Raw genomic sequence first — 13789 nt, 5'->3', positions numbered from 1 at the left:
ACACGGGGCATGAGGGGCAACAGTGCCAGGAGTACAGGGGGTGAGAGGGGTAATATTGCCAGGGGTACATGGGGCGAGAGGGGTAATGCTGCCTTGGGTACAGAGGGCAAGAGGGGTAATGGTGCCAGGGACATGGGGTGAGAGGGGGTACCAGTGCTAGGGCCTAATGTAAGATAGTTGTAACGGGTGATATAAGTAGTGTCAGGAGAACAGGGAGGCCAGAGGGGTAACAGTTCTGGGAGCAAGGGCAATGGTAAGGGTAACAGTTATGGGAGCATGGTGGATGATAAAGGTAACACTGCCGGGAACACAGGGTAACAAGGGTGATTGGGGTAAGTGCCAGGAGCACGGTGTTATAGGGGTAACAGTGCCAGTATACAAGACACATGAGGGGTAACAGTGCGAGGGGCACTGAGATAAGATGGGTAACAGTGCTAGGATAACAGGTGTGATAGTTGTAGCAGTGTCAGGAGCACAGGGGGAGTCAGAGGGGTAACTGCTGTGAGCAAGTGGGATGAGTAAGGTAGCAGTTACTGTAGCATGGTGGGTGAAAAGGGTAACAGGCTGGTAGCATGTTGTGTGAAAGGGGTAACAGTGCTTAAACCACTGGGGTGATGGAGGTAACAATGCCAAAAATATGGGCCATGGTAGTTGTTGGAGGTGTGGTTGGAAAGCTTCATGATGGAAGTCTGGGGAGAAATAATACATTGTGCATGCTACTTATACGGATTTAACTTTTTCTGAGCATTTTATGGGGATCTGTTTTTTCAGCAAGTTGGTTAAAACGATTGTCGGGGCAGGTTGTTGTCGCTGATCCCTGGTCATTTCATGGACTCCATGTGAGTTTTTCAAAATAAAAGCTGCATAAACATGAGTGCTGGTTTTTTGCTTTTTTTCATGAAAGTGAGCGTGTTTGTTTTGTCATATGAACCTGGCACCGCACCTGTATTTATTACATCAAGGAATGCGGTCTTATCTGTACTATATATATATTTTTTTTTTAATGGTGTGGTATATTGAGACCCACATGATTGGACACATTAGGTCACATGACCGTGCATAATTTCCCAACAACCACAAACCTCAGGCCTGATATACTTACAACTGTCATTTGAAACCTCATCACAAAGCCACAGCTGTATTCAGGGCCAGTAAACAGTACCAGCTCTCAAATACACTGCTCACAGGGAAGCAGCACATCACTGCCTCGCTATGACTGATATTTCTGACAAAATCATTTCCCAAAATGCCAAATTTACCACCTAACTCAAATGATATCACACCAGACCTCATCACACATGACTTGTAAGGGCCCCATACACTTATGCGACCACATGTCGCAGGCGATCACCTCGGCAGGATCGCCCAAGATACATCTTATGCTGTCCTTTTGCATACGATGTATTTTGGGTGATCCTGTGCAATCCCAGCCATGCCCCCAGGTGGGACCTGATTGAATGTGCAGCACATTCAATCTGGAGGATCCGATCCGATGCTCATGGGAACGCGGATCGGATCCGAAACACCTCCAAAATGCCCAATTTCACCCAATATATCGGCCCGAATGCATGAAATCGGGCATTATCGCTCTAGTGTATGGGGCCCTGTACAATGATGATCTATTAAAGCAGCCACTTCAGAATCAGCAAACATCTGTGTAACCCGGGAGTGTGCAGTGAGGTAAATGGCTCAGGAGGCACTGGCTAGTACCAGAGCTAGATTTACACATAATATATGAGCCCAAGGGTATACTGTATGTGGGAATTATACACAGGTGCAGCAATATGTACTGCTGGAAATTTGGTGAGTTTTGATCAGAGATATGCGAAAAAGATAGCCATAGACTTTTTACTCCAGAGTTTTACCTATAAAAATGATTAGAATAAACATTTTCTAGATATTTATAATATATTCTTTGTATTTTTCATATACTTTATATATTCAAAATTCCAGTGTATACTGGAGTGTGACAGGAAAGGCTCTGCCTCACCGCATGTCACTGGTGTCACCCTACATTATCTCCACATAGAACTATTTTGTCACAACAGGGACCATTTTAAAAGATAGACTAGCTGTTTTACCCGTTCTTCGCACTGGAGTTTCTGATTTTCATGGGTTGGTAAATATATAGAAATGTAAATTTGAGACATCTTCAAGTACGTAAATATTAATCCATGGTTCTTGGCGTTACCCGAGGAGCACTCGTAGCAGATATGGAAAAAAGTGACAGGACCATTTTTGTAGTTTTTTACATTCTACACACTGGAGGTGCAATCCAAATGTTGATCCGATCATGTCCGTTTGGGCGTTATCGTTCACGCAACCCAAGCCACGCATCAGTAATGATGTCATTATGTCAACCCCCTTTTCATCCCCTTAGGGGAGATTTATTAACATTCTAATTACGTAGTTTTCCTGTTTCCCACCTGAACAATACATATGTAACATGTCAGCTTCAGAGAATTAGTGATGAGTCAGTGAGTGAGTGAGGGCTTCTGCATTTTTATATATATATATATATATATATATATATATATATATATCGTCCGCGTGGAAATCTTAACGCAATACGACTATTTTCATTGCACCCATCTTCAAGTTTAAGTTCACTACCCAACCCCTACAAGAATTTGCGTGAAGACCCATAGCCTGTATGTTAACGGACAGTGTAAGAAACATATAAATTTTCAACATGCGATCAGCTTAGCGACCCCGAAAACTATGGATTTGACAGTATTGTCGGCCATTTGGACATTTTATTTTTCACCCAATCCTTCCCCCACCCCCCCACCCCATGCTGATGGGGGCTGACCTTGGACTTAAACGGCATCGGGAGTGACACTATTCATCTCAGCGACCCCGAAAACTATGTAAGTCATATGTGTATCAACTTTGGTGTAAATTGCTCAAGGTATTCCAGAGTTATGCCCAAAAACTATAGATTTTTACGTCAGCCCCTTCCCACCCCCACCCCTAGGGGTGTCTTACCCCCACAGTATTTTTTTCCAGATTGTAAGTCATATGTGCACCAAGTTTGGTGTAAATTGCTCCAGGCATTCCAGAGTTATGCTGGAACATACATACACACATATACACACATATATTACTTAAACGCTGCGATCACTGCTGCGATCACTTCAGCCTGCCCAGGACCAGAATTGACATAGAAACATAGAAACATAGAATTTGACGGCAGATAAGAACCACTTGGCCCATCTAGTCTGCCCCTTTTTTTTATCCTTTAGGTAATCTCAACCCTTTTTGAACCTTAATTCTTTGTAAGGATATTCATATGCCTATCCCAAGCATGTTTAAATTGCTCTACAGTCTTAGCCTCTACCACCTCTGATGGGAGGCTATTCCACTTATCCACTACCCTTTCTGTGAAGTAATTTTTCCGTAAATTTCCCCTGAACCTGCCTCCCTCCAGTTTCAGTGTACGTCCTTCAGTTCTAATACTTCTCTTCCTTTGAAGAATGTTTCCTCCTGAACTTTGTTAAAACCTTTGGTATATTTGAAAGTTTCTATAATGTCTCCCCTTTTCCTTCTCTCCTCCATACTATACATGTTAAGATCTTTTAGCCTTTCCGGGTAAGTTTTGTGATGTAGGCCATGCACCATTTAGTTGCCCTTCTTTGTACACTCTAATGTATTTATATCCTTCTGGAGATATGGTCTCCAGAACTGGACACAGTATTCCAGATGAGGCCGCACCAATGACCTATACAGTGGCATTATTACTTCTCTTTTCCTGCTACTGATTCCTCTTCCTATGCAACCAAGCATCTGACTTGACTTTCTCATTGCTTTGTTGCATTGCTTTCCTGCCTTTAAGTCACTTGAAATAGTGACTCCTAAATCCCTTTCCTCCTCAGTAGTTTCCATTATAGTACCCTTGATACTATATTTAGCCTTTGGGTTTTTGAGACAACAGTGCATGATTTTGCATTTTTTAGCATTAAACTGTAGTTGCCATGTTCTTGACCATTATTCAAGTCTAGCTAGGTCATCAATCATTTGTTTTACCCCTCCTGTTGCATATCTTTGTATCATCTGCAAAAAGGCATACTTTCCCTTCAATACTATTTGCAATGTCACCAACAAAGATATTAAAGAGAACTGGTCCGAGTACAGATCCCTGGGGTACTCCACTGGTAACATTTCCCTCCATAGATTGCACTCCATTTACTACAACTGTCTGTTTCATATCCTGCAACCAGTTTCTTATCCATTTAACTATTTTATAATCCACCCCCACACTTTCAAGTTTATTTATCAGTCTGTGATGTGGGACAGTGTCAAATGCCTTACTAAAGTCTAGATATGCTACATCTACAGCTCCCCCTTGATCTATTATTTTCAGCACAGAGTCAAAAAAGTCAGTAAGATTTGTTTGGCATGATCTCCCACCAGTAAATCCATGCTGTTTTGGATCCTGTAAGTTGTTTGATTTAAGATATTCTACAACTCTTTCTTTTAGTAGTTTTTCCATTACTTTCCCTACTACTGATGTAAGGCTTACTAGTCTGTAGTTACTTGCTTCTTCCTTTCTTCCACTTTTGTACAGTGGAACTACATTTGCTCTTTTCCAGTCCTCAGGAATGGCACCTGTATTTAGTGACTGGTTAAATAATTCTGTTAATGGTGCCACCAGCACATCTTTTAGCTCTTTTAGTATCCTTGGGTGTATTCCATCTGACCCCATTGATTTATCCACTTTTAGTTTTGAAAGTTCAGTTATGACCTTCTCCTCTGTAAATGAACTTTCATCTACCTTATTTTTATGAATGTCCTTGCAACTTAACTCTGTCCCCTTTCCTTCTCCTTCTGTAGTAAATACTGAGCAAACATAATGATTTAGGTGATCTGCTATTGCCTTATCTGCCTCCACCAAATTCTCACTCTCTGTCTTAAGTCTTATTATTCCTCAATTTGATTTTCTCCTTTCATTTATATACTTAAAAAAAGTTTTGCCCCCTTTATCTACTGACTGGGCCATTTTCTCCTCGGCTTCTGCCTTTGCACGTCTAATCACTTTCTTAGCATCCTTCCGTCTGTCAAGATACACCTCTTTGTTATTATTATTTTGAGTCTGTTTGTATTTCCTAAAAGCCATCTTTTTTGCTTTCACACTAGTTGATACTTCTTTTGTGAACCACACTGGCTTCCTTTTCCTGGTGCTTTTCCTAACCCTTTTGATACAAAGGTCTGTTGCCCTTAGTGTTGCAGTTTTCAGTTTTTCCCACCTCTCCTGCACCCCTTCCAAGTTCCTCCAGTCCGCCAATGAATCACTTATACATCTCCCCATTTTTGCAAAGTCAGCATTTCTAAAATCCAACACCTTTGTTTTTGTGTGACAGGAGTTGGATCCTGTCTTTATACTAAACCATACTGCTTGATGATCACTGGATCCCAGGTGCTCACCCACATATATTCTGATACACTGTCACCATTTGTAAGAATTAAATCTAATATTGAGTCTTTGCGAGTGGGCTCCCTCACCAATTGCTTGAGAGATGCTCCCTGTAAGGAATTTAGAAATTTGCCACTTGTAGCTGAACTTGCAAAGGACCCCTCCCAATTTACATCAGGTAAATTAAAGTCTCCCATGATTATGACTTCTCCCTTTAAAGCCATTTTAGAGATGTCCAACAATAGGTTCCTGTCCAAATCCTGCCCCTGGCCTGGTGGTCTATAGATCACCCCAATGCGAATAATGTCCTTCTCCCCGGTTTCTGTGGTGACCCAAAGGGCCTCAGTTTTGTCCTCAACATTTTGTATTAAAGTAGCACTTATGCTTTTTTTTTCAAATACATTGCTACCCCTCCTCCTATTCTTCCCATTCTATCCTTCCTAAATAAATTGTATCCTGGTATAGCTATGTCCCAGTCATGATTCTCATTGCACCATGACGTCCGACAACCTCCCTTCCAATGCTTGGACACACCTGCATTTTTCTAGACACTCCCTGAAGTTGCCACCCACAAATGCCCTCGCCCGTGTTTTCACTTTTTTGGCACCATCCCGTTGCTATGCATCGATCCCTATTGGTGCAGTCCGTCACCCCTGCGCATTGCGGTGCATACGCATGCGCAGTTCGGACCTGCTCACAGGCTCTGAAAAAATGCAGCCTAGCGATCAGGTCTGAATTACCCCCTATATTCGCTTACCAAAAAAATTAGGATAGGACCGACCGCATTCTGGTGCGCGATTTTGGGAGTGATGTTTGACATCACTCCCAGGGGGCCGTAGCAGCAGGAGACAGTCTGTTCTTCACTTGTGTAGAACGAATTTCCTCCACAACAGAAGGAGGAAGCTGTGGGGCTTCACGGATGTATGGGATGCAACCTGGTCAGGTAATGCATTTCTAGCTGCAGTCGTATCCTATATGTTTAAGCCAGGCAAGTGATTAAAAAGAGTACAAAGGAAAAAAAGTGTGTCTTATGCGCTGTCTGATTAAAGCAGCTGGAAAAAAGGGTGTTGTGAGGCCCCTGTGCAAACACTAAGTGCAAAAATGAAATCTAGAAAACCAGCGCTTATGACAATAAATAAATAAAATGTGATAATGCTAGATGGTTAGATAGTTAAAAAAAATTATATTTAACAGTTGGTAGTGTAGATTTTAAAATTAATTAATAAAATTTCAAGTTATGACAATACATTGCATATCTGACTCAATAGTTGGTCACCATACGGACTTAGGACCTTCTCCGGATTCCTCCTTTGTCCACTTGGAAAAGCTGGCGTCGCTCAATAGGATACAGTCCCCAAATGTTGTAAGCACACGGTAAATGTCCCACCTGTAGAGGTGCTGTAGGGGCAGGGCCGGTTCCACACCTTGTGGCGCCCAGTGCTACAGTTTCCACTGGCGCCCCCCCCCCCCCGCGGCAAAACAGTTTGTGCGTGCAAAAAAAAATAGGGGTGTGGCCTCATAGGGGAGGGGCATGGCCACATTTATGCTCCCGGTAGCTGTGCCCCCAGTTGATTTGCCCCCAGTAGTTGTGCCCCCTGTTGCTTTGCCCCCAGTAATTGTGCCCCCGGTTGCTTTGCCCCCAATAGTTGTGCCCCCTGTTGCTTTGCACCCAGTAGTTGTGCAGCCTCTTTCTTTGCCCCCAGTAGTTGTGCTCCGTTTCTTTGCCCCTAGTAGTTGTGCCCCCTCTTTGTTTGCCCCCTGTAGTTGTGCCCCATTTCTTTGCCCCCAGTAGTTGTGCCCCCTCTTTCTTTGCCCCCAGTAGTTGTGCCCCGTTTCTTTGCCCCCAGCAGTTGTGCCCCCTCTTTGTTTGCCCCCAGTAGTTGTGCACACACACAAAAATAAAAAATAAACAATACTTACCACTGCCCCGCTCCTGCTTCCCGATCGCTGCTGCTGCTGCTCTGTCTGGCCGCTGGCTCCTCTCTATGGGAGAGACGTCCTGACGTATCTCCCATAGCAGCGCCGCACAAACACTAGAGGTCAATACTGACCTCTAGTGTCTGTCCCTGGAGCCGGCTGCAGCGGACGCCCACACAGGCCACGGCGTCTGCTGCAGCCGGGGAAGCGGGGTGCGGGTAGGTGCCCCCAGGCCGCAGCGCCCCGGGCGAAGGCACTGTTTGCCCGCACCAAGAACCGCTCCTGTCTAGGGGTATCCTTCAGTTGTGCAGATATTCTGAGCTTTCTGCTGGAGGGTTAATATTGTCCATACATGTCCAGTAGGGGATAAAAGAGAGTCCGCAATGTGATAAAATAAGGTCCTTGTAGCTCAACGCGTTTCCCTGGGTTGTTGTACCCCAGATTCCTCAGGAGCATGTGATTAAAAAGAAAACGGGTCTTTCCATGATAACAAACGTTACATTTTGAAATATATTTCATGTGAAATATATTTTTTTGAGCATGTGTTTTTAATATTTTGGGCAAAGTAAATGTTTTTCTGGTACATGATATGCTTTAATTTTGATGCAAAGCTTGTCATGAAAACTGGTAACAAACGTTACATAAAAAGACCATTTTCATGGAATGACCCAGTACACTGCATGGAGTAATCAAGTAAGTAATCCAATTTATCTGGAATCCGTACAAATAAAATGCAAAAGCAGCAGGAGGCGTTTGTTGGAGATAGATGCCTCCAGCTTGCATCTGCAAGATCTGAGTGCTTTGTCTGAGGACGCAGCATTGGATCACCACCATGATGTTAGAAGCCCGCTGTCACTCTGTATAAGCTGAATCTTACTCAGACTGATTGTAGGATCTGTACAGTCGGGTCCAGGAAGTCTTTTAAAGAAAGGTGCCATATCGCAAGACCCGTTCTGCACACGAGCAGACCCACAAACATTGGATTTGAATGTGAACCACTGGGTTTTTGTACAAATCCACATCAGGCCCATCAGTGGCGTAACTAGAAAATTTTCCCACCCAAGCCAAAACATTCTCTCTGGCGCCCCCCTCCCCCCCCCCCCGCCCATAATTGCCACCAGAGAAGTGATTAATCTGCGCGCCGCAAAAAAGAGGGCGTGACCTTCCTGGAATGGGTTTGCTTAAAGAGGCATGGTATTGCAGGAAAAGACTGCCTTATTCCCCAGTTTTGCAACCTGCACGCCCAGACGTTGGCCACCACAGGAAAAAAAAAATAACCTGATTCCTGCCCCTTACATTATTTGTAATTTTTCCTCCTTATAGTAATGCCCAGTATACATTATGCCACATACTGCAATGGCCCTTAGACATTATGCCACACACAATAATGCCCATTACACAATATGCCACACACCGTAATGCCCCTGACACATTATGCCACACACCATAATGCCTGTGACACATGACACACACCGCAATGCCCGTTATACCTTATGCCACACACCGCAATGCCTGTTATACATTATGCCACACACTGCAATGCCCCAGAGACCTTAAACCACATACCACAATGCCCGTGATATAGTATACCACACACCGTAATGCCTGTAACACATTATGACACACCGCAATGTCCGTGACACATTATGACACACACTGCAATTTCCATGATACATTATACCACTCTCCGCAATGTCCGTGATACATTATGCCACACACCTCAATGCCCATTACACATTAAGCCCTACAGTAAGGCTTCTAATTACTTTTAAATTATCTGCTCATTGCCAGGGGTTTCATGCTCTTGGTTCAGGGTGTCATGCTCGTTGCTAGGGGTTTCATGCGCTAGGTGTTATGCTTGTTGCCAGGGGTATCATGTGGGTGTCAAGTTCATTGCCAGGGGGTAATATTCGTTGCGGGGGTTTCATGCACTAGGTGTCATGCTCGTTGCTAGGGGGTAATGCTTGATGCCAGGGATTTCATGCTCTGGGTGTTGTGCTTGTTACCAGGGGATAATGCTTGTTGCTAGGAGTGTGTCCCTCATGCCACATATGCATCCAGTGGCAGATATTCCCCCACAGTGCCAGATAAAAATATGACCCCATAGTGCCAGAAACATATATGCCCCCAGTGCCAAATATGCCCCCCTCAGTGCCAGAAACACATTTGCCCCCAGTGCCCCATATGCCCCCCCAGTGCCAACTACACATATGCCCCCAGTGCTAAATATGCCCCCCCAGTGCCAAGTATACACCCTCCTCCCGCTCACCGCTGTGCTGTCCGGGAAGGAGGGTACAGTCCGGGAACGAGGGCACAGCGCGCGCCTCTCCTGTGTCCGCCCTGTGTCTCCGGCGGCATCTCCGGATTGGCTGCCGGTCCGCGAGCTCTGATTGGCTCACAAACCAACACTTCATTTGACAGACACGCTGCCGCCGGAGACACAGGAGTCAGGACGGACACAGGATAGGCACGTGCTGTGCCCTCCTTCCCGGACTGTACCCTCCTTCTCGGACAGCACAGCAGCAATCAGTGGCGGCGCCTCCGCAGCCCTGCACCTCCAAGCCTCCGCAGTGGCTGTGGGGGTGGTAGTTACGCCAGTGAGGCCCATATTTAAATAACAAGCAGACATGGAATGAATATAGAAATGTAGAGGTAATGACTCATGAGCAACCCACTCCATTGTCTTCTTGACGGACAATAATAGTTATAACTAGCCTTGTGGGACAATAAGCTACAATACTGCTGCTACTGGCAAGCTACATAGGTTGTATATATTGTTATTGGTTACAAATCACAGTAGGATGCCCTGGTCAACCTTGGACAAACCATTAAAGTTACCAGAAGGTTCCCTAGGGGACCTCAAGATTAATTGAGCTCTTACAGTTAGATGCAAGAAATACATGGGGAACATTAAATGAAAGCATAAAATCATTAAGCATATGAGCAGCTCACATTCAAATGATCAAAAGTGATCCAAGGGGCAACATCACATCCATAGGGAAACTGATCATGTGCCAATTTGTCCCTGTGCAGTCTTTGTGAGCTCAGAATTTTAAGGGACTGTATACAAACATGTTGGGGGGGGGGGGGGTGTATTCCCCATTGTGACTTTTGTGAATATCAGACCAATAGGGGTTAAGGCCACACCCAAGGTACCATGTACCGCAACCCCCCTCTTCCCCCCAACCCACCTCGCATACCCCTGGTTATGCAGCAGCCAAATCTTCAGTATACCAACCACTCACTAATGTAAATAAAATATTGGTCCCTATTCTAAGACACATATGCGGCCACTTTCCATGCAGCCACCACAGTCTTATGAAAATGCCAGTATCCGCCCATCTACTGTGCATCAGTATTAATCCTTCTTATGGGAATCGGCGCAGACCCCCTGTTTTTTCATCCTCGGCTGTCATCAATAGCAACAGGGCTTACACATAACCCATGCTGCATGCAAAAGGGTCATCTGACATAGAGAAGTGCAGTTCAGTTCTACAGAAATCCAAAACCACTTGAATTTTGTGGATCCGAACCAAGGGCCTAATTCAGACCTGATCGCAGCAGCAAACTTTTTCTTTAATGGGCAAAACTATGGCCCTCATTCCGAGTTGTTCGCTCGCAAGCTGCTTTTAGCAGCATTGCACACGCTAAGCCGCCGCCTACTGGGAGTGAATCTTAGCTTAGCAAAATTGCGAACGAAAGATTCTCAAAATTGCGAATAGAAATTTCTAAGCAGTTTCTGAGTAGCTCGACACTTACTCTGCCACTGCGATCAGTTCAGTCAGTTTCGTACCTGGTTTGACGTCACAAACACACCCAGCGTTCGCCCAGACACTCCCCCGTTTCTCCAGCCACTCCCGCGTTTTTCCCAGAAACGGCAGCGTTTTTTCACACACTCCCATAAAACGGCCAGTTTCCGCCCAGAAACACCCACTTCCTGTCAATCACACAACGATCACCAGAACGAAGAAAATACCTCGTAATGCCGTGAGTAAAATACCAAACTTCTTAGCAAATTTACTTGGCGCAGTCGCAGTGCGAACTTTGCGCATGCGCAAATTAGCGGAAAATCGATGCGATGCGAAGAAAATTAACCGAGCGAACAACTCGGAATGAGGGCCTATGTGCAGTGCAGGTGGGGCAGATATAACATGTGCAGAGAGAGTTAGATTTGGGTGGGTTGTGTTCAAACTGAAATCTAAATTGCAATGTAAAAATAAAGCAGCCAGTATTTACCCTGCACAGAAACAATATAACCCACCCAGATCTAACTCTCTCTGCACACGTTATATCTGCCCACACCTGCACTGCACATGGTTTTGCCCATTAAAGACCTGCAATCAGGTCTGAATTAGGCTCCAAATCCCATTCTGATCTCCAGAGGAAATTCAATCCAAACCAAGGGCCTAATTCAGACCTGATCATAGATGTGCGAAAATGTCTAGTTACAGCATTGTCGTTCAGGATTCTGGCGTTCAAGATCCTGACAGCGGCATTTCAATCTATTTTGCCGATAACAAATTAGGATGATAAATTAGAGCTAAAACCAAAACATGGGTGTTCGTGCACATTTCTAGTCTGAAGAGATTTCCCATCTTTGTCTGCTTACCACAAACAGGCACCAAAGAAAGCGTACACATGTATGACACTCCCATGACCACAAAAACATGTCAGTGTGCATACAGTAGGCATATTACAGTGCATGCTCAGCCTGTGATTGCTTTCTACGGGAAGTTTGGGATCCCAGTAATCGGAATACCGATGCCGGAATCCTGACACTGCTTAGAATACCGATGCTGCCATCCCGACATGGATTGAAATGCCTGCGTCGGGATCCTGAAGACTGGAATCCTGATCGACAGTGCTGTAACTAGACATTTTAGCGCTGTGTGCAAGAAACAGCATCGGCACCCCATATTTAAAACAGGGCCAGTGCATGTCATAGGCACGCGTCAAAAATATAGGGGCGTGGCTACAAAATAATACCAATTCATGTTACACTGCATGGTAGTCTCCATTATTGAAATTACGCCGCACAGTAGCACCACTTACACACATTACACCAGGTAGAGCCACTTTTACACATTACGCCAGGAAAAGCCCCATTTTACATATTACTCCAGGTAGAGCCCCCTTTTACACATTACGCCAGGTAGAGCCCCTGTCACACATTATGCCAGGTAGCGTTCCCTTTTACACATTTCAGCAGATAGAGACCCTTTTACACATTACACCAGGTAGAGCCCCTGTCACACATTACACCAAGTAGAGCCCCATTTTACACGTTACTCCAGGTAGAGTCCCTTTTACACATTATGCCAGGTAGAGCCCCTTTTATACATTACTCCAGGTAGAACCCCAGTCACACATTATGCCAGGGAGAGTCCCCTGTCACACATTACACCAGGTAGAATCCTCTGTCACACATTACACCAGGTAGAGCCCCCTTTTACATATTACGGCAAGTAGAGTCATCGTAAGCTAATACACTACATGAGGTGACCACAGCAGCTATATGTGTATCTAAACTGTATATCATCTGTGGCATATCATTTCTGATGATCGCCGAAAGGGGAAGGGGGGGGGTGATAAAGGGAGAGTGATCGTTATGGGGATGCTGAAAGTGCTGCTGTTCTGTGTGTGTGTGTGTGTGTGTGTGTGTGTGTGGGGGGGGGGGGGGGGGGGGGGGTGATACTGAAGGTGCTGCTGCTCTGGGGGGAGGAATGATTGCAGGGGGTGCTTGTGCACAGCTGAAGCCTCTTCGGTCTTCCTCTGTCCCAACAACTCCCAAGACCCGCACTCCTCCAGTCCATGCCTGACATCAGTTAGTCATTGGCCAGCCCACCACCCCCTCCATTGACCGGGGATCTGTCTGGGAGGAGGAACTCTGGGCTGCATGATGGGAGCTGGGTGCCATGCAAGTGACATGCGGGCACCCGGCAATTAAAGGTTGTGGAGTCCTGGCAGTGTCAGCCGGCAGGATTGTTTATGAGTAGGAGGAAGCTGGCTTGGTGACGGGCAGAAGGGCGGGCTTGATACATTATAAATAACATTTAAAAATCTGCTACTGCCGCTGCCTACAGCAGACAGTGCATGATGCGCCCTCAGCTGAAGTGCGCTGTAGTTACTGACCTGTCGATCAAGGTCTGCCCTGACTCTACCCTCATAAGCCGTGGTGCGGGGCGGGAAGGTTAGTTTTGGCTGCAGGGGGATTGTTAGGGTTAGGCTGCAGTGGGGGAGGTTAGGGTTAGGCTGTGGGGAGGAAGGGTTAAGTTTAGGTACCCCAGTGGAGGGTTAGGTTTAGGCTGTGGGGGAAGGGGGGTTAAGGTTAGGTACCACATGTGAGGGTTAGGGTTAGGCTGTGGGGGAGATTTAGGGTCAGGCCGCAGGAAAGGAGGGTTAGGGAGGTTAGGGGATAGGGGTAGTTACCTTACCAAATTGGTGTCTGGAAATTGCTGT

The 13789-nt window shown here is 45.6% G+C and overlaps 1 long non-coding RNA gene across 1 annotated transcript in view; it reads left to right on the top strand.

Annotated features, from left to right (window-relative positions):
• LOC135050604 (uncharacterized) overlaps window positions 1-13789 on the top strand; it is a 159559-nt gene that overhangs the window by 129859 nt on the left and 15911 nt on the right. The gene's annotated exons all lie outside the window — the stretch shown is intronic.

The sequence above is a fragment of the Pseudophryne corroboree genome, chromosome 2 (genome assembly GCF_028390025.1).
Source record: "Pseudophryne corroboree isolate aPseCor3 chromosome 2, aPseCor3.hap2, whole genome shotgun sequence".
NCBI lineage: Eukaryota > Metazoa > Chordata > Amphibia > Anura > Myobatrachidae > Pseudophryne > Pseudophryne corroboree.
This window is presented reverse-complemented; position numbering and strand designations above follow the sequence as displayed.